Here is an 18,940-nt window from a genome sequence, read left to right on the forward strand (position 1 = left end):
TCCTGGGTAAGGGGGGCTTGGAGAACCTCTTATAGGGGCTTGTGGAGGAATTTGCTGAACATCTGTCGGACAAAGACACTCAGATTTGTTCTCAGTTGGATGCTGGCCTTGTTACAGGTCCAGTGGAGATGCCTAGGGAGGAGTCTTGCCCTGTTATTTGGGAACGATTTGAGCCTGTTAGACTTGAGGAAGTGGACAGGATCCTTAGGGCTGTGAGCTCAGCCATCTGCTCTTTAGATCCATGCTCCTCCTGGTTAGTTAAAGTGGCCCAGGGGGTGTTGTGTGAGTGAGTGAGTTCTAGCAAGGGTTAATTCTTCCTTGAGTGAGGGGATTGCTCTCTGGGCAGTCAAACCTCTCTGCTAATGATAATCAGTATTTGCAGCCGCTCTCCAGCGCTAGTATCACTGCCTCAGCTCCACCTCAGATCATCAGGCATTAGATTCTCATAAGGACCGCACAACCTAGATCCCTCGCATGCGCAGTTCACAGTAGGGTTTGCGCGCCTATGAGAATCTAATGCCGCCACTGATCTGACAGGAGGCGGAGCTCAGGCGGTAATGCGAGCGATGGGGAGCAACTGCAAATACAGATGAAGCTTCACTCGCTCGCTGCTCACCTCCTGCTGTGTGGCCCAGTTCCTAACAGGCCACAGACCGGTACTGGACTGAGGCCTGGGGAACCCTGATCTAAGGGACCACCTCTCCCCAGTTATATCTGCCTGTCCTACCAGATCTGGCAGAGAAGGTGTGCTGTGGGTGCTGTCTGTCAGGGAACTACACTTGGTGGGTCCCAGGTGGTGGGCCTTCTCTGCTATGGCGCCCGCCTTATGGCATCTTCTCCCTCTGGAAGTGAGGTTAGCTCCATCCCTCTTAACATTCTGCAGGTCCCTCAAAATCTGATTATGCCTTCAGGCCTGAGGGTCCTAGGGGACAGTGATGAAGTTACCTCTTTATATATTTTCTTTCTTTTCCCCTTTTTCTTTTTATACTTTTTTCTTTTTTACACTTTTTCTTTTTTTCCTAATCGTACATTTTTTTGGGTAGTTTGTATTTTTTTTTCAATTGTAATCTTTAATAAAATTATTTTTAAAAATTGAGGGTCCCACCAAAGCAGAGGTAAGGAATGTGCAGTGGGGAGGGGAAAAGGAAAGTGTTCTGCTAACATTTCTTTCATTAGCAGGCAGAAAGGATTAGATAAACATTATATTTCCAAACTACCTATTCAAAGAAAGACCAAAACCTTGTTGGTCAAGAATTCCATAAAACCCCTTGAATCACGCATTGTTAAATTTGCACAATTTACTTCTCTTATCTGCTTCCTTTATCAACACACTCTGTGCTCTCTGTAACTAACTCTCCACCTTTGCCATACTGTATTTTCAATTGTCTTCTTTTTTCCTCTAATCAGATTATCCAGAAGTATGGAACCAAGAGGTGATATGATGGTGAGAAAGCCTGTGAACCTTTTAGAATTATCCATACTCCTGCAGTACCATGCCTTACAATATCATCAGAGATTCCTTTAAGTCTTATTAATAAAGAGATTTTAGTGAAACAAACAATAACCCAAAGAGTGTAATGTCTTTATTGAACTCATGGAGCCAGTAAACTGCCTTTGTTAGAAAAAATATGTGAAGACCTAGAATAATCAAGAGTGCGAGTTGAATCAGATGTTCCAATCAATGAGATCAGGTGTGAGTTTGTGGAGCCCACTCCAGAACAAAGACAAATCTTATAATTATATAATTTGGAGATGCTTTGCAAGTTCAGGATCTAGATGGCTTGCAATCATTGTGGAAACAATGGATTCTGGATTTACCAGTTCTACAGGAGAAGGTCAGAGCATATGTCTGTAAACTGAAGCTCAAAAGAATATGGGTGATATAACACAACAATAACCTTAAACATAAAATAGCTGAAAGAGAAGAAATATTGTGTTTTGGAAAGACTGAATCAAAGCCCTAACCTTAACAGGTGAAATGTTGTAGCATGACCTAAAGCAAACAGTTCATGCAAGACAGATAAAGATATGCGATTTGAAGCAGTTTTACAAAGAGGAATGGGCCAAAAGCAATGCTGAAGTGGGGGATTGATCAATGGGTAAAGAAAACCTTGAGTTGAAGTCAGTAATGCTAAATGAAGAGGACTACCAATCATTAAATCTTAAACTTCACATAGTTTTTTTTAACAAATGCAACTTGGCTCAATGTGTTTAAGAAAGATATGACACAGTACACTGTGTTGTTTAACCAGAATTTTAAACAGAACAGGCCTTAGATGAAGTTCAAATCACATTGTAGGTCACAATACCGCAATATTATGGATAATTCTAAAGGGTTCACAAACTTTCACTACTGCAATCTGCCTTCTTGGCTTGCTCTTGCAGGTTTGACCACATAATCTTTACATGTGGGGCCTTACAGTGCCTACCATCCATAAGGTTGCTATGTATCCCTACATTCTAAGAAGAAAATCCTGTTTAATTCCTCAAATAGGACTTAAAAAAAAAAGCAGTAAAGGAAATATTTTATTTACTTTGCCGCATTTCCAGAAGATCTCTGTATAATATAGAAAGATGTAAGTTGTTTTGTGGACTCTAATTTCCTCTTTAAGATACTGTGGATTGTTAGGAACTTAAGCACCTTTTCTTTCTCTCTCTCTCTTTAAATCACATTAAAATATTTTGTGGCTCAATTTTTCTCTACAGTCCTTAAGACTTGGAAATCAAGGTCTTGTTGGGGGGGATGTAGTCAAAAATAAAATATTTCTAAGCCATATTTGTCACTCAATGGTGACCATCAACCTGAACCAAATATCAGTATAAACATAACTTATATATACAATATAAATGATAAAAGCCAGCTAAAAGCATCACCTATAACTTATACTGGAGGACAGGTCAATCACAGTAGATGTTAGATCTAGAGAACATTGCATGTTGTCATTCTATATGTCTGACAATGTATTACTGAGCAACATGATTATCAATCTTGTAAATTATTCATAAGGAACAACAGCTACTTCTGCTGGCAAAGGTGACTAACTATTACATATAAAATAATAGAACATTTTCTGAAAACCTAGCAATTTACATGAGTAGAAGCCAAAACGCACTGAACTATAAAGGATCACAGCAGAATGAATGCAATTTCATCGCTGAGCCTTGTTATTACTGCAGTTCTAATCAGTTCATATTCCCTAGTTTATCAGAAGTTTTCCACTGCATCAAGCACAAAGTCAGTGTCAGTATCAGTAATAATCTGTCCTATGCATTCAGGAATATTCTTGAAATAAAATACAAATACAGAACTTAAAATACAAAATAGGAGAAAAAAGTATCAGCGTAAAGCATGAAAGCCATATCAATACTTTGCTGAGTTAGTAATGCTCTCAAACAGTTTTCTAGGCCTTTATGGCAATATGTGTACGCTCCTAGAGCCTCATCAACTGGTAGTTACCTGAATATTCTCCCAAATATTTTAAACAATATTTTGCTAACTAACCTGACACTACTATGAACGCTTACTGACAGCTTATAGTTGTTCCCAATTGTTAATTCCATTTTTAATTGAAATTACCAAGAGGTAGTGAAAAAAAGAGATAAAGTTAAAGAGAATATTTCTAAAGTTCTGTGTTCAGTTGTTTTATATTGTTGTATCTAATCCTGTTTTTAATTGCCTCTTGTATGGTATTTAAACATAAAAGTGCTTAAAAATCCCACTCCTTTCCCATCGTATATTTAAGTTGTATTTAAAAAATAATTTGAAATAACCTCGGCCATGTGTCATTTACAGTGGTACCTCGGGTTATGAATTTAATCCGTTCCATGACTCTGGTCGCAACCCGATTTGTTCGCAACCCGAAGCAAATTTTCCCATAAGGTTCAATGTAATTACCGTTAATCCGTTCCGGCGTCCACGGACCACGCGTCAAGGGCGGAAAAACAGCCGCGGACCACGCGGCAGGGCGGAAAAATGGCCGCGGACCGTGGGGCAGGGCGGAAAAACGGCCACGGACCACATGGCACGGGCGGAAAATGGCCGCGGACCACGTGGCACGGGCGGAAAAATGGCCACGGACCACGTGGCACGGGCGGAAAAATGGCCACGGATCTGGTTCGTACCCCGAGGCGGAGTTCGCAAACCGAGGTAAATTTTTGCGGCCAGAGCTGGTCGTAACCCGAAAAGTTCGTAAGCAGAGGCGTTCGTAACCCGAGGTACCACTGTATTATATTGGCATGGATTTTCTGGTGAGAAAATCTTCTTACAGTATTCCTAGTTCCTATATAGTACCGTTAAATATGTTTGAATGTGTCCGTGGCGCAACATGTTGATTAGAAAACAATCTTATTTGGGAAAATGAAAGTTACATTTTCATTTCAGATACTTTATTCCACAAGAAAATATTTGTATTTTTATTCATATAATTTTATAAGTAGTCTATGACTCAGTTTATTCAGATTAATAATTCTGAAATTTCAAAAATTCATTTCTGACTGAATTCTTCTGTAACATAACAAGAACAATTTTGGCTTTGTTTCAATCTACTACTAAATATTTTCTCTTTTGTTGGTACAGTACTACTAAATAAGGAGAGCTCTCTATTTTACAAATGATATTAAAATTCTCTTAAGAATTTGCTAGCATTTTGCTGAAATGGAAAAAAATGAGGATCACTTTTTTCATCAGTCTTACTAACTTGGTAATATATTACTACTAATGTACAGTATATCTGTAATCTTAGGCCTAAATCTTTGTTTTGAATAAACAGTACAGCTACATATAGTAGCTCCTTAGTCACCTGTCATTCATAACATCTTAGAAAAGAGAGAGCTATATCCAGTCATTGGGGAAAAGCAGCAACAGATATACTAATCCCTAAACTGGAATCACTCCTCAAGTGTAAAATATCCATGGAGGAAAAATGGTGATTCTATTTTGGGAACCCTGCATACTATTCTCTAAACAACACAGAATTTGTATTATATTATCATGAGACTTGATTAATTCAATTCAGAAAACTATGGGGTTATGTTATTTGAGAAACCACATTAACAATCTTAAGATCTACTTTACTTTTATATACAAATACAATGGCAGAGTTCCTATCTCGAAACAATGTAAATGCAGAAAGCTTTGAAAAAGGAGATATTAACATTAAAGTATAAATCCTAAAACACTTTCCATCTGTTCCCTAGATTAAGAATATTGATGGGATTATTCAGATCTGTACTAGAAGGTCCACATAATTTTGACCATTTCCCTTTCCCACCTTCAAATTTCCAAAGAATTTCTTCTTGAAAGAGAGTGTAGTATCAGACTGAAGTTGCAGCAATAGTGGAGAATATATGTAACTCAGGGTTGAATTGTTGAATTTACTGTGTTTTCTAAGCTTGGTTTATTCTTCCAGACATTTCATGACAAGACCTGGTAATACCATTTGCACCAAGCAGACAAGGCATAAAACATTTTCAAAGTTCAAGAAAATAAAGTAGTAATTACGAGGCACCTATGACTATGATGAATATATACTGAGGGAGGTTAGATTGGAATAAGAGTATGGTTTTAGAATTGGAGGAATAAACATCAATACTGTAACTGTTAATATGCTGATGACACTACTCTGATAGCTGAAAATGCAAATATCCACAAGCTCTAATAACGAAAGTCAAGGAGCACTGTGAAAAAATGGGATCAAGATTAAATTTAAGATTGACCAAACTAATGATGTAGGTATAGCAACCAGCCTTAGAATTGACAATGAAGATATTGTAGATAGCTTCTACCTCTTAGAATCAACTATCAACAGTAAAAGAACCAGCAATCAAGAAATATTGTTGTACACTGCCTAAAGTCACTTTTGGTGAGATGGGTAGCTATCTAAATTTGCTAAATCAATCAATCAGCCTAGGACCCTGCAGGGTAGCAATGAAGGTGCTGGAAAAGTTATTCAGATTAGAATTAGAAATTCTAATTACAAAGATTAGAATTGTGCAGGCAATGATTTTCCCTGAGACATTACATAAGCAAAAGTTGGACTTTGAAGAAGAACATAGATTCTTTTGAACTTTGGTATTGGAGAATGCTCCTGAAAATACCCTGGATAGCCAAGAAGACAAGCAAATAGGTCATAAAACAAATTAATCCAGGGTTCTAACTCAAGGCAGAAATGACTAGGTTCAAATTATCACATTTTACACACATTATGTGAATATTCATATAATTATGCAACTCTCTTGAAAAGTCCCTAATGCTGGGAAAGGTGGAAAGAAAGAGGATGACTATCTGCAAGGTGGATGGATTCAATTACAGAAGCAAAAGATATACTGTTAAAAGATTTGAAGGGATAGGTTGGGTACAGATCATCCTGGAGAGGATCTATCTACGTGGTCTCTTAACAATGAACACCAACTTGTTGGCACATAATCATAACCCTAAATAATCAACCCTAAATAATTATATAATACATGATGGGATATAAAATTGTTTCAAATACTCAAAAAACTAATTATTTGTTCAAGAGAATAAGATAAAATCTGATATATTAGTTTTCAAGTCCTATGCTTAGCGGTAAACAAAGAACCAGAAGAGAAATGGTTCTTTGTTTACCACTAAGCATAGGACTTGAAACATATGTTTAATATTATGAAACATATATAATATTATATTATATATACATTAGTAGTGTGAAGGGCTTCAGACTGGATTCCAAAGAAGTGCTTTGAAGCAGAAACATGGCACCTGACCACTACTCTTTAAAGCAGCTGTATCTTTCCAGGAAAAGGCATGTCTGCTTGAAAGAGTTGGAGACAGGTTCACTCTCCCATGTTCTAAGGCCCTTTTTAGGAATCAGATCCAAGGCACTGTGCATCCCCCTTGTGGGTTGTGTGTACATGTGCATACATATATAAACAACTGAGTTATAAAGGCTAAATGTTGATAAACAGGAGTTGAAATACTTCCTTTACCAGGTGATAAAAGTAATTTAAAAATTATGTTAATCGACATTAATGCTTGCACATAGCCCCAAACTCTAAGGGCTACAGCTTAAAGATCTGAGAAGTGTTAGATAAAATAAAAATGATTATGGAATATCCTACATCCACAGAGACTGACAGATTACTGTACTATATGCCTAACAGGGAAAGAAATTTCAAATGAAAAATCCAGTGAGATCAATTTACTAAGTGGAAATTAGAACACACTCTTGTCCACAAGAAAATGAAAAACCAGGAAAGGAATGGAGGAATGCATGAATAGGAAAAACATGCCACAAATCAGATGCAAAAGTTGTTGTAGCCATCTGCAAGCCAAGAAGGCAGTTTATAGAATTTAATATAAAATACCGTAAACAGTAGTAGAAAGCCCCTTTTGCAGCCAGGGAACACACTTTTTAAAATTCAGCTACTAAAAATGTAACATATTTTTTACTTTTAAAAAAGTGCAGAAAATCACTGCTGCTATTTGGAAGTTTAGGGCCAAACCTCAATGAAAACAAACTTGGGGGGTTCTGATGCTACAAAAAAAGGACAGTGAGCAAGCCATCTCTGTTGTAAAACTGTTTCATAATGTTTGGTTTTCCCTTTTGCTACCCTCAGAATCCTCTCTGACCTCTGCTGAATAATATCAGTAGTTTCCCACTATTTTGAAGCACAAATATATGTGAAAACTGGAACATTAACATTTAATTAGGCATATTAAAGTTAAAGTAACCCCCTTAAAATTTTCTTAAAAACCCAATTCCATCCATGTAGTTCTGCTTAATTAGTACCCATTAGGTTCCCAAAATTATTCAGTGAGGTCCTTGGCCAGAATATGTGGCCCATACCTAATATACAGCTAGAGAAAAGACTCATTTTTATTTTATTACTTATGTTAATAAATGTTCTATAAGAAACTTATGATAATGCTTAATGGATAAACAAAAAATCTGGGGAAAATCAAAGGACATTTTAGTGAATGAGAGAACCAGCAAGTAGTATCTTACTGGGTGAAACTACTGTTAACCTGTATTCTATTTTCAACAAAAAAGAACCAAAACTCTTTTGCAACCTCGAGAGTAAAATATGAAAGCTTTCTTTATAAGCCCAGTAACTGGTATTCTGCTTATACTGCAATCTCCCTATCTGATTTTAGCATCTACTATTCAGAGAGTATTCTGCAGCTGTACATGGGAATTGTACTTCTGACTGCAAGTAGCTACTACTACTGATAGATTCATTTACTTATTTATATATAAAATGTATATAGCTGCCCATCTCATATAGGTGATTCTGGGCAGTTTACAAGATTAAAAGAAACAACTACACAAGACAACCCCTGGTGCCCAAGAAAACCACTGACTTGACTCACCAGCAATAGCAGCAGAGCTCATCTACCCATTGACACAAATGCCTGGGGGGACAGCAGGTCTTTAATGCCTTGCAAAAGGCTAACAGGGTTGGGGCCATCCAAATCTTCAGGGGGATGCTATTCCATAGGGTAGATGCTGCCACTGAGAAGGCACAACTCCTCTAATAGAAATCTCTATCATTTTTTAAAATTTCTAAACTAGCTGTAATCACTACTTTAACTTCCATGCAATTATTAAATCTTATATTAAATAGTTCCTAAAAACTGTCCTGAACAACAACAAAAAAATCATCCTGAATGATGTAAGGTAGGGCATTGGAGACTACTACTAGAAAGTGATTCTTAACAGCCCCATTGTTTAAAAGAAGAAGTCAGTCCTGATGCCTTTCACAATTACAGAGGTGAGAAGGGGACAGAAAACGTTCTGTGAACTTTTATTTACTTATTTTACAATCCATGCCATTAACGCTTGTCAAATTTTTTCAACTGCTAAAATTGAGCAGATAGGGTTAATATTTTTGGTGAAATTTCTACCAAAATTCTAAAGTTTCTGGAAAGTTACTATTAGTTTACCTAATCAGTGTTATTTGAGAGATAATTTCTTTGTTCCTATATGTCATACTTTGCATCTATTTGCACCGGTTTCCTTTATACCTTTTATCCAATTGGATTTTTTTTCTGTTACCATTTTTCTGTTCTTTATGTTCTTCAGAATCTGCATTAGATTTAATAGATTGTATTATGAATGTGTCATTTGTGAACTGGACTATCTCAGTGTTCACTCCAGAAAAACACCCTTTGAACAGTGCATACTTGGGTTTTTTTATACCATCTATTCCTACATTATGTTCCTTGTTTAACCAGCTTCCAATCTATTAAACATTTGTCCTCTAATCCTATGATTTGTATTTGCTGAAAAAATGCTTTCAAAAGTTTTTTGAAAATCGACATATTGTAAGTTATAAACAGGTCATATTTAATAGATTAATTGAAATAAAAAAGAGCTATAATTTAAGCCTTGTGGATACTATCAAGACAAATAACATGTCTTGGATAGAGAATTACTCTGTAAATGAAGGGTTCCATCCATTCAAATAGGAGGTTGTAATACTGCAATAGATTCTGCAGAAGAAAAGGCTAGGTTTGTTGTTCTACCTGCACCTATATTGGTCTCCCAATGTAGTGTTCTACAACTCACCAGATAGGATTTACAGAGAGCTGCATATAAAGTAACAACCAGAAGAATCTACCTCCAGCAGAAAGATCACGATTGGAGTTCTGAGAGGAATTACACATCCCAACTAACGTTTGCCATATCACAACTTCTTATCCATTGCTCTTCAAAAACTTAATAACATTTTCTACCAGTTAGTGGTGGTTAGAAGTTGGTCATGTGATTGTATCTTAAAAATTGTTATATTAGCCATCAGCTTCAGACAACCTGGTAATTCAATACATGAATAACTTCTAAGTGACTAAATCATATAGCAGATCTAAAACTACAGAAGTATCAGTATACTTTTTAGATGGATTCAGTATAAAAGTTTTATTATTTCTCATATTATAGTTCACCATTTTTTCTGAATAAAACTGTTCAGATTCATATATTATATTAATATTGATTGCAAAAGAATGCCTTGATCCCAAACTAAAGTTAACTTTAAGGTAAAATGTCTTCTCCTGTACAGCAATATAAGACAGGAAGTCTCTTAGAACAATGCGAGATGAGGTGGGAAGCATGCATTCTGCATGTTCTCTTATTTTAGTGCCCAAGCCAGAGCAAAGAGTTATTTCAAGTGCTTATCTTTTTTCAGTACTGTTACAGTTCACGCAGGTCTAACATATTTAAAGCAAGGACAAGACCTGTTCTTATCTTCCCAGAGTACAGAACACAGAAAAATGGTCTTAAGTTGCAGGAAAAGAGTTTCTGAATAAATCTTAGAAGACTTTGACAATGGAACTGATTTTGGGATGAGGTATAAGCTATCACTTTTACCTGTGTGATGTGTATCATGTATATGATGTGTTAAAGCAAAGGTTAGATCCCCACTTACTAAATTTGGATTACTGCATTGAATTCATTGCTCTAAATGGCCTCATTCAAGTCTAAAATAATTCGATAAAAAAGATGTAGTTTTTGATTTTCTTCCTTTCTGTAAAATTTCCATTTTTAAAACTCCTTCTGCACATTAAACTTTCAGCTATTGTATTTTTTACCATGCAGAAATCTTTTTGTCTTATCTGAAACTTTTCCCACAAGGGACGTACATATGAGTTTCTGTAATGGATTTAAAAGGCTGAAAGGGCATACAGTATAGCTTCCTGATGAGATTTGACAGTCATATATTAGGACTGCCTTTTAAAGATCTTTAATCTTTACCCCACCCCCTGCAACATGGGCACTTTTACTCTCATACACAAATTAAATTTAGTAAAAAAAGATTAGTTTTTTCTTTCCAAGCAGTGTGACAACCAGAGAATTGGCACAATTGAGTTTTTGGATAATGTAATAGATATCTCTTCAATGATACTAAGATAGAGTACTGGGGGGTGGGGGTGGGGAACTATATAGAAATATTATTCACCAAGCTTCATGTTCTCCTTTAAAGCTTTTATTGTTAGCACTTTAACAACTGAATGAATTTCACAAGCACGTGCATGGTTATATTTTCATCTTATATGCTGCTTGAAAAAAAAGCTGCTAAGAATCCAGAAGGCAAGTTATTTTGTTTAAAAAAAGCAGAACTTGATAGTATAAAATAACTGAAAACCTCATGGAATAACTATATTGATATAATGTACCATCCCACCAAGATTTCATTCTTGAGTCAGGTGTCACAGGCAACTGTATCTGAACTAAACAAGCTACTTCCAGAGTATTTATTTATGTAATCCCAATTTTTATCTTCTACGTGAGTCCATCTTTCTCCAATAGACAGCAAATAAATTGAGTGACTGTAGAAAACCATCCCTCTGAATATTTCCATATTAAGTTACTTCCCCTCTTTAAAATGGTATTTTGACTTATTATGTTGGATTTCATTTACATATAAATACTCTTTAAATGGGGGGGGGGGTTCCACCCTAATGCATGCTTTGTTCCAATACCACCTGAGTGCATACATTGCAAAATATATAGACCTGTAAGCAGGATAGGGATTTTTCAGTCTTATTCTGGTAGTGTAGAGAGCCAAAAAGATAACTTTTTGATGAGGTTTCTAGACAGAACTTCATCTAAATCAACTTTCAGCAGTGGTCTGACTATTGTGTAACCAGCTACTTATTTGATAGGCGTTAACTTTAGTAAACACTATAATTCTATTCCAGGTTTTAAACGTTTTTTATCTACTTCCCATCTAAAATTGGTGGGAAATTATGCCAGCTGTCTTTAAAAGTATGGTAAAAATTGTTTTCAATAGCCCAAAAACTGAAAATGGCTTGGGGGGGGGGCACATGTAATCTATGATTTGCACAATTCTACACAGGGTTGTTATTGTTACTGTTATTTAAACTTATATACTGCCCAACTCTCAAAGCTTCCAGGTGGCTCACAACAATCAAAAAAATTACAATAAAATCAACAAAAGATAAACATAAAAGATGGCAAGTACAATGAAGCAAGGGGTCTCACTCTCCCTGCCAAAGGCCTGGGTGAAAAGCCAGGTCTTCACAGCTCTACTAAACAGCAGCAGTAAGACTACATATATGCCATATTCTGTTTTGAAAGTATATTAGATTTTAAACTCTAAGTCCAATTAAACCAGATGTTTAAATGTCCCTTGTCATTCTACCCTATGTATTGCAGTAGATGAGAGAAAAAAAATTAATACTTTTATCGTACATCTTACCCTTCAATACATCATGCAAACTCTGACATGTAAGTTGCTATTCCAGAATGGGAAAAAGGCAACCAGATGCCACTTAAATTTGGAGGGGCAAAACCACTACAGGTAGTCCTCGACTTATGATCATTCATTTAACGACTGTTCAAAGTTAAGATGGTGCTAAAAAAAGTTACTTACGACTGGTCTTCACCCTTACGACCGCTGCATCCCGATGGTCACATGATCAAAATTTGGGCGCTTGGCAACCAGCATATATTTACAATGGTTGCAGCATCCCAGGGTCATGTGATCGCCCTTTGCAACCTTTCCAGGAGGCTTCCAACAAGCAAAGTCAATGGGGGAAGTGAGATTCACTTAACGACTGTGTGATTCTCTTAACAACCACTGTGATTTGCTTAAATGACTATGGCAAAAAAGGTAATAAAATTGGGCATGACTCATTTAACGACCACATAGCTTAGTGATGAAAGTTCCAGTCCTAATTGTGGTCATAAGTCTAGGACTAGCTGTTTAGTGCTTGACCATCAAGTTAAATTAACTGGAACTTGTAGAAGTTGTAGTCTAAAATATTGAAAGGGTATCAGAATGCCTTCTCCTGTTCTAGGTGGAAAGCCATCCATCATTACCAGTTGGCCCAAGAGCTAACCAGAAAATTACCTAAGAACAAACCCTATTAAAGGCTTATCCACAATTTGTGTTAGCTGAGAATGGCAGTGGTAACAGATTCATCCGGGTAGTTTACTTACTATAAGGATCTAAAAACACAAATTCTGGAAGAAGTAAACAGCATTCAAAATAAACTGATGGTTGCAGGTGTAGTCCTCCTCCCAAAAAGTTAGTTAGGCTGTATTCACACATCAACGCTAACCTGGTTTGCTGCTACCCTGGGATAAACATTTACTCCAGCAACATGATGGCAGACAAATGAGAAGCAGAGCAGCCATCTTTGCAGGAAGTCCAGCCATCAGGAAAATGGATGGGAAGCTGTCACTTCCTGCTTTATATTCCCTAAGGAAAAAGAAAAAAAAACCTGTGGTGGCCTGATTAGGGCTGGTGTAGAATGGAAGGGAGATTATGCATCCCTACACCTTTTCTGCTCCTGTTTTAACTGTCTCTGATAGCCAGAGGGGTGGGAGATGAAAAAGAGAAAGCTCTGAGATAAGGAGTACTTAGAGGTGTTCCATTTTTTGGAACCACTCTAGGCACACCTCTTTTTACTAGCAGCAGGTGGGGAGTATCAACACTCTGTTAACTATCCTTCCTATTTCATGCAACCTAGGAAGGTTAGTTAATCCAAAACAACCTTCTTGAACCATAAACTGATTAGGTTATGGGGCTTGCATTACATGTGAACTACCCCCTGATTTAGTTAAGCATTTCATCAAAACACAGCTTTAAAATAGCTTTTATTTGTTTGTTTTCTTCTAATTTTTCTCCATTTGTTTGTTTTCTAATTTTTCTCCATTACTACATTAGAAATAGCTATCAAGATCTTCCACTATAGCATGTCATTGCTTGAATACCTGCTATTACCTATTCACTTTCTTATCTACAGCAAAAACAAGTTTCTCCTCATACATAGGCTTTTTATTACAAAAATCAGCTTACTGGCAAATGCCCTTATCTGTGTCTGCCTTCTGTGCTATATGAGTCAAGACCACCTAACAACTGGATGATAGCTGGGAAGGATATACAAATATAACCTATTTCTTTACTCTATACTTCTCCTGACCAAAAAGCTCACTTTATAAACAAATGCTGTTGGTCCCAGTCTAAGTACCACACATATAAACTATTTAAATATATCTTGTTCTTCTAGTGTGCAAAAGCAAGATGAAATTCTTACATACAGGGGTAATTCATTAAAAATATAATTTAATAATAAAAGCTAAATAATTTAAAACATCTTAGCACAAAAAGATAAAAATGTCAGCAGCAAAAACACTTTAGGGAACAGAACTGTATAAATAAAAATCAAGACTTAGAAGGTTGTCAGAGCACCCATCTTACCTCAGATGATAAAAGCAATTACAGAAAAATCTCTAAAGATTACTCCAATGAAGAGACATGTTAATATGGAAAACTCCAGATAAATATGAATTCTAAATCAGAATTTGCATTGAGTAATGTAAATACTGTACTCAAAAAAAGAGTTCATGGACTATGGGGCTAAAGCAAAAACCATGACAAGAAAACAATGAAGTATCATGAGTGAAAAGAAACAAGAATGAATAGAGAGAGACTAAAGAGGCTTGCAGTGCACAAGAACAACATGCAGGCAACTTGGAAACAGAAAAAAAGTGATCAACAGAATATGAACTAAAAAACAGACTTTAAGTTAAAAATGTGTTCATTTTTCAAGATCAAAATGTAACTCTCAAAAATATTTTTTTGCATATCTACTCTGCTCTAGTTTCAACTACTGAACTACTTTTTCAAGCAAACTCTACTACAGGAAGGTCTTCATCAATTACCGATGTGACTAAAGAAATTCCCACAACAAATTTCACTGAATGCAGACCTCCTTAATGAAAACATGGGGTCTATATTGCTATTTTGTTAGCATGCAAGATAAAGAAAGGTTCTCCCAAACAACACTCCGGAAGTAACAAATATTCATTTTTCTTTTATGTAGAAGTAAACTGAGACTGAGTTCAAATACGGAAGAATGTGTGCAAAATTGAGTATAAAAGTATCAGCAATGAAAATATTCTAACAAATAGTAGACACCTCTACTTCTCAAGCACCTACATTAAACTGCTTAGGGAAGAATTATTGTAAGATAATATAATCTTTTTAAAAAAATAAATAGTGGCCATACACTCCCAATTCAAAACGCAGAGTTTGAAACAGAAAGCCAATTTCCTATCTTTCAACTAAATAACTACATACCTCCAGATGTAGCCTACAACTATGAACTCCACGCTTAACAGTACCTATAAGTTATCCTTGGGGTGTAGCCTTAAACAGATTACTGGGTAAGGACCAAGGTTTATGAAAAAGAACTCGAAAGGAGAGGAGGATTATCGGCAAAGTTTGGATAAGTAACTTATCCATCCACGAGTTATGTCGGTAGGGCAAACTACGACTACCAATAAAACTCGGAGTGGGGTGGGGAACCTTCGTAACTCAGAAGCAGCAGCAGGAGGCGTCGGAACCCATTCGGGGCGTGACAAAGAGCAGCGAAACCACCGGGAAAGAGGTGTGAGGCGGGTGTCTTATTCGTGGGAGAGGCCCTCAGGGGTGCTTAGCTGAGGCAGAAGTTACACTCGCGCCCCGAGCACGAGAAGGAAATAGTAGAACTTAAAGGAGGCAACAACCTCCCTCGCCTCTCGCTCTTCTTGATCCTGAGAAAGAGCCGAGAGCCGTTAGGCCCACGGAGCCGTCACCCCACGGGCGGGGAAGGACCCCTCTCCACGCCCGCCACTCCCTGAAGTGGAGACGAAGCTCTCCCTTTGCTGCCGTCAACCTTGGCACCTACCCGCGAGCGCCGTCCCTTCGGTAGCCGCGCCTGGCTGCCGCTCCGGGAAACGAAGTACTCGGTCGGTCGGCCCAAGCAGTCACAAGAAACACCAGCACGGGAAGTAGGGCGCGCATGCGCGTTCTCAAACCCGCTCGGGCTCGCCGGTTGGTCAGGTTGCTGCCCGCAGGCGCGCGCGCAGTCACCCTCTCTCTACACCCCTCCTTCCTTTCCTTGCGCACTCCTGCGGACATGCGCAAGAAGCTACGTATAGGCGAAAAGCGAGAACGGATTCGTTTGCGTAAAGGGGCGGAACCGCGCCACTATAAATCACGACTCGGAAAAAGAGCTGAAAAGCTAGAGCTAGAAAATTAGATCTATACGCATGCGTGTGAGTGACGTTAGGCGTCTGGAAGCATCTTAACCAATAGTTTGATAGATTAGGAGGGCAGGGACAGAAGTGCAGAATGGCCATGCGGGAATCGTAGAGAGTTTGCGTTTTTATTTTACACTCGGACGACTATGGGTCGCTGTGTGAAGTCTCGTATTTTTGTTGCTAATTTAATTTTATGTTTTATTATTATTAAATAATATAATTTTGTTGCTAGTGCTACAGTATATCGCCATGGGAAACTGCTTAGAAGTGCTGCGATTTTAAGCTTAGATAGCATACTTGTCATTATTATATATAATTTTGTTTCTATATTTATGAAGGTTTTTAATGTTTGTGTTGTGGATGTACAGTATTTTGATACAAATTTATTAAAGAATTTGCAAAAAATATTCTCCTGCAGATTAAACTGTTTAAAATATCTTGACCAGAATCTTTAGTTTTATTTCTGATAGAGGACATTATATGTATGGAATTCATGTTTCTAGACTCTAAAATGTCCAAGATAATTTTGTATAGTCCTGCTACCGGTACGAATGAAAAGAAATACATGTGGCCTCTGGTAGTATTCCCATAGTTGTAACTCAAAGAGTTTTTAATTTTGTATGTATAATTTTTGAAAACCTGTATTATAATTAGTATTAGTCCAAAAATCCTAATAAGCATGATCATTTGGCAAGTTCTTTCCAATCAGCTATGAAATTAAAATACTTGCACTCTGCTTCTCTCTGTGCACCAAAAAAACTTACAGAAAGCCAAGAAAGGAAATCTACAGAATGGTCACCTGGTTCTCCCTAACCATTGTAAAATTCTTCTTCTTGAGGTTCTTCAAAGGATTCTGCATCTATAGAGAATTTTGCTAAACTGTTACCAGCTTGGGCCTATTCTCTTATATATGGTTTATAAGGGCACCTACAAGGTTTTTCTTCCTCCACTCAGTACAAACAGAAATGTGTACTTCCTAATGTATTTTTTTCAAGGAAAGATAGGTAGTTTTTTGAATGGGCTCATGAGCAAGTATTTTCCTGTTAAGACAGTATCTAATTCCAGAATAAAGAGGCTCAGATTGTCTCTTTATACCATTCACCATTACTATTGCATTGTGTTTCTCCTGTGTCAGAGAGGAGCGTTCCTATTTTCAGGGGGTGGGGATTCAGGTCTCCCTTTTCATTGGTTAGAAAATAGGTTCCAAGTCTTTTCACATCAGAGACATATAGAACACAATAGAGTTGTCTGAAGATGAAGGGGATACAGTAGGTCTTCAGATTCAAGGTTCAGAAATTGCCTTTTAGCCTAACAAAAGCTGTACCCTGCTATATTGAACATGCTGTTCATTACATTTTGTCTAGTATGTATCTACATCTATATATTTGTAGATGTAGATTTGTATATATTTGTAGGTAGTAATTATCTATAGATATAACTTCCATCAAGTTATAGTTAGTTTAGGCCAAAGGTATGGCTACATGATCTTGGCTTAGGGAGAATATTGTTTTAATAGGAGCAGATGTTAAAATGTAATTGTAAAGTTAATGACTGTAAGATTTATTTTGCAAATTCAGTTCTTGTATGCTTTAGAACCCATAGAATTACAAAATTGGTACACAACATGCGGGTATGAAGTGAACTACTGTTGTAATAGATGTTTTCAGAACACTATTTTGCTCAATAATGTTGATTTTTAGAGATGCAACTACCGACAAATGGAGAGATGCAGAAATGTATGGTGCAATTAATAACTTGCAAAGAATAAGAGGAAAGAAGAAATGTTATTCTATGTATTTCATATCCCTAATGGTCTTTGGAGAATATGGAAGAATAATAAGGAAGTATACAGGTTTTTGTAGTACATGATTTTGATCTTGGCAGGGTTTCTAGTATGACCCATTGTAGTGGTTTACTTATGTTCCATTTAAAATTACTTGGTTATTGCAAAACCTTTAAACAGCCTATCTGATAATTGAGAATAGATTTGGTGGAATGGAAGACAGTGTCCTAAAGGAAGGAGGAATTCAGCATGTTATGAGGTTTTTGAAGTTTTAAAACAAATTGACCATTGCACCAATCTTGGAACTTGCAGACTGGAAGTTGCCATACTGTATATTTTACACATAAATGCCAGGACTACTAGCCAGGAGCAGCCTTGTTTCAAGAGCAAACAGAATACTTTGTGTTGCAGCTTCTGTTAGTAGAAGACCAAGTCATAGGAAATACAGTTACTAACCCCTTAAGTGTAATTTCAGGCCCTTAAGTAGGTAATCCATGACAAGATTTATAATTTCCTATTTACTACCCATAAAATGATGACTGATAACCTACTTGCATACATACTATCATTTGCAAAACTAATTACAGTTGGTATCAGTGGACTGCAGAATTATTGCTGTACAAACTTGAAATTGTGTATTGATCAGGCAGAGCAAATGTATTTGAAGATACTACTCTGAGAGGAAGAAGAAGCAGTAATACAGGCAGAGAAGACTGCCCAGATATTCTCCAAAATCTGACAGAACTCTACAGAATGAAACAGGTGGCAGTGACATCTGCAAAGCACCTATCTAAATTCAAACTGCATTGTCAGATCAGCAATCTCACACCACAATTTACCACTCTCAAAGCAAAAGCGAAAGATTGAATCAGACTCTAGGCACTGGATAAGCAGACAAGATTACATATATAACATATATATGTAATCATTTGTGTATGAATATAATTGTACTAGGAATGACAGTACAGAAGTATCCCCTTGTTTTTTAATGCTTGGAAGCCAGTCATTTTTACCAGTTGATTTATACTTTGGGACAAAACCTCCAGGACTAAATGAGGTAATTCATCAACAATGTGTGAAGACTTAAAAAGTACCGATTGCATTACAGTATGCCTACAAGTTAGCC

At 36.9% G+C, this 18,940-nt stretch overlaps 1 protein-coding gene across 1 annotated transcript in view; it reads right to left on the reverse strand.

Annotated features, from left to right (window-relative positions):
• The window catches only part of ZDHHC5 (zDHHC palmitoyltransferase 5), a 64,515-nt gene extending 48,686 nt beyond the window's left edge, over positions 1-15,829 (reverse strand). The window contains exon 1 of the mRNA XM_007423071.4: positions 15,677-15,829. The gene's annotated coding sequence lies outside the window, so the exon portion shown is untranslated. The remainder of the gene's footprint in view (positions 1-15,676) is intronic.
• Positions 15,830-18,940: the final 3,111 nt, after the last annotated feature.

Source organism: Python bivittatus, unplaced genomic scaffold (assembly GCF_059951505.1).
Source record: "Python bivittatus isolate LINGU-HERP-01145 unplaced genomic scaffold, Pbiv_v1 ctg000480_np1212, whole genome shotgun sequence".
Lineage (NCBI taxonomy): Eukaryota > Metazoa > Chordata > Lepidosauria > Squamata > Pythonidae > Python > Python bivittatus.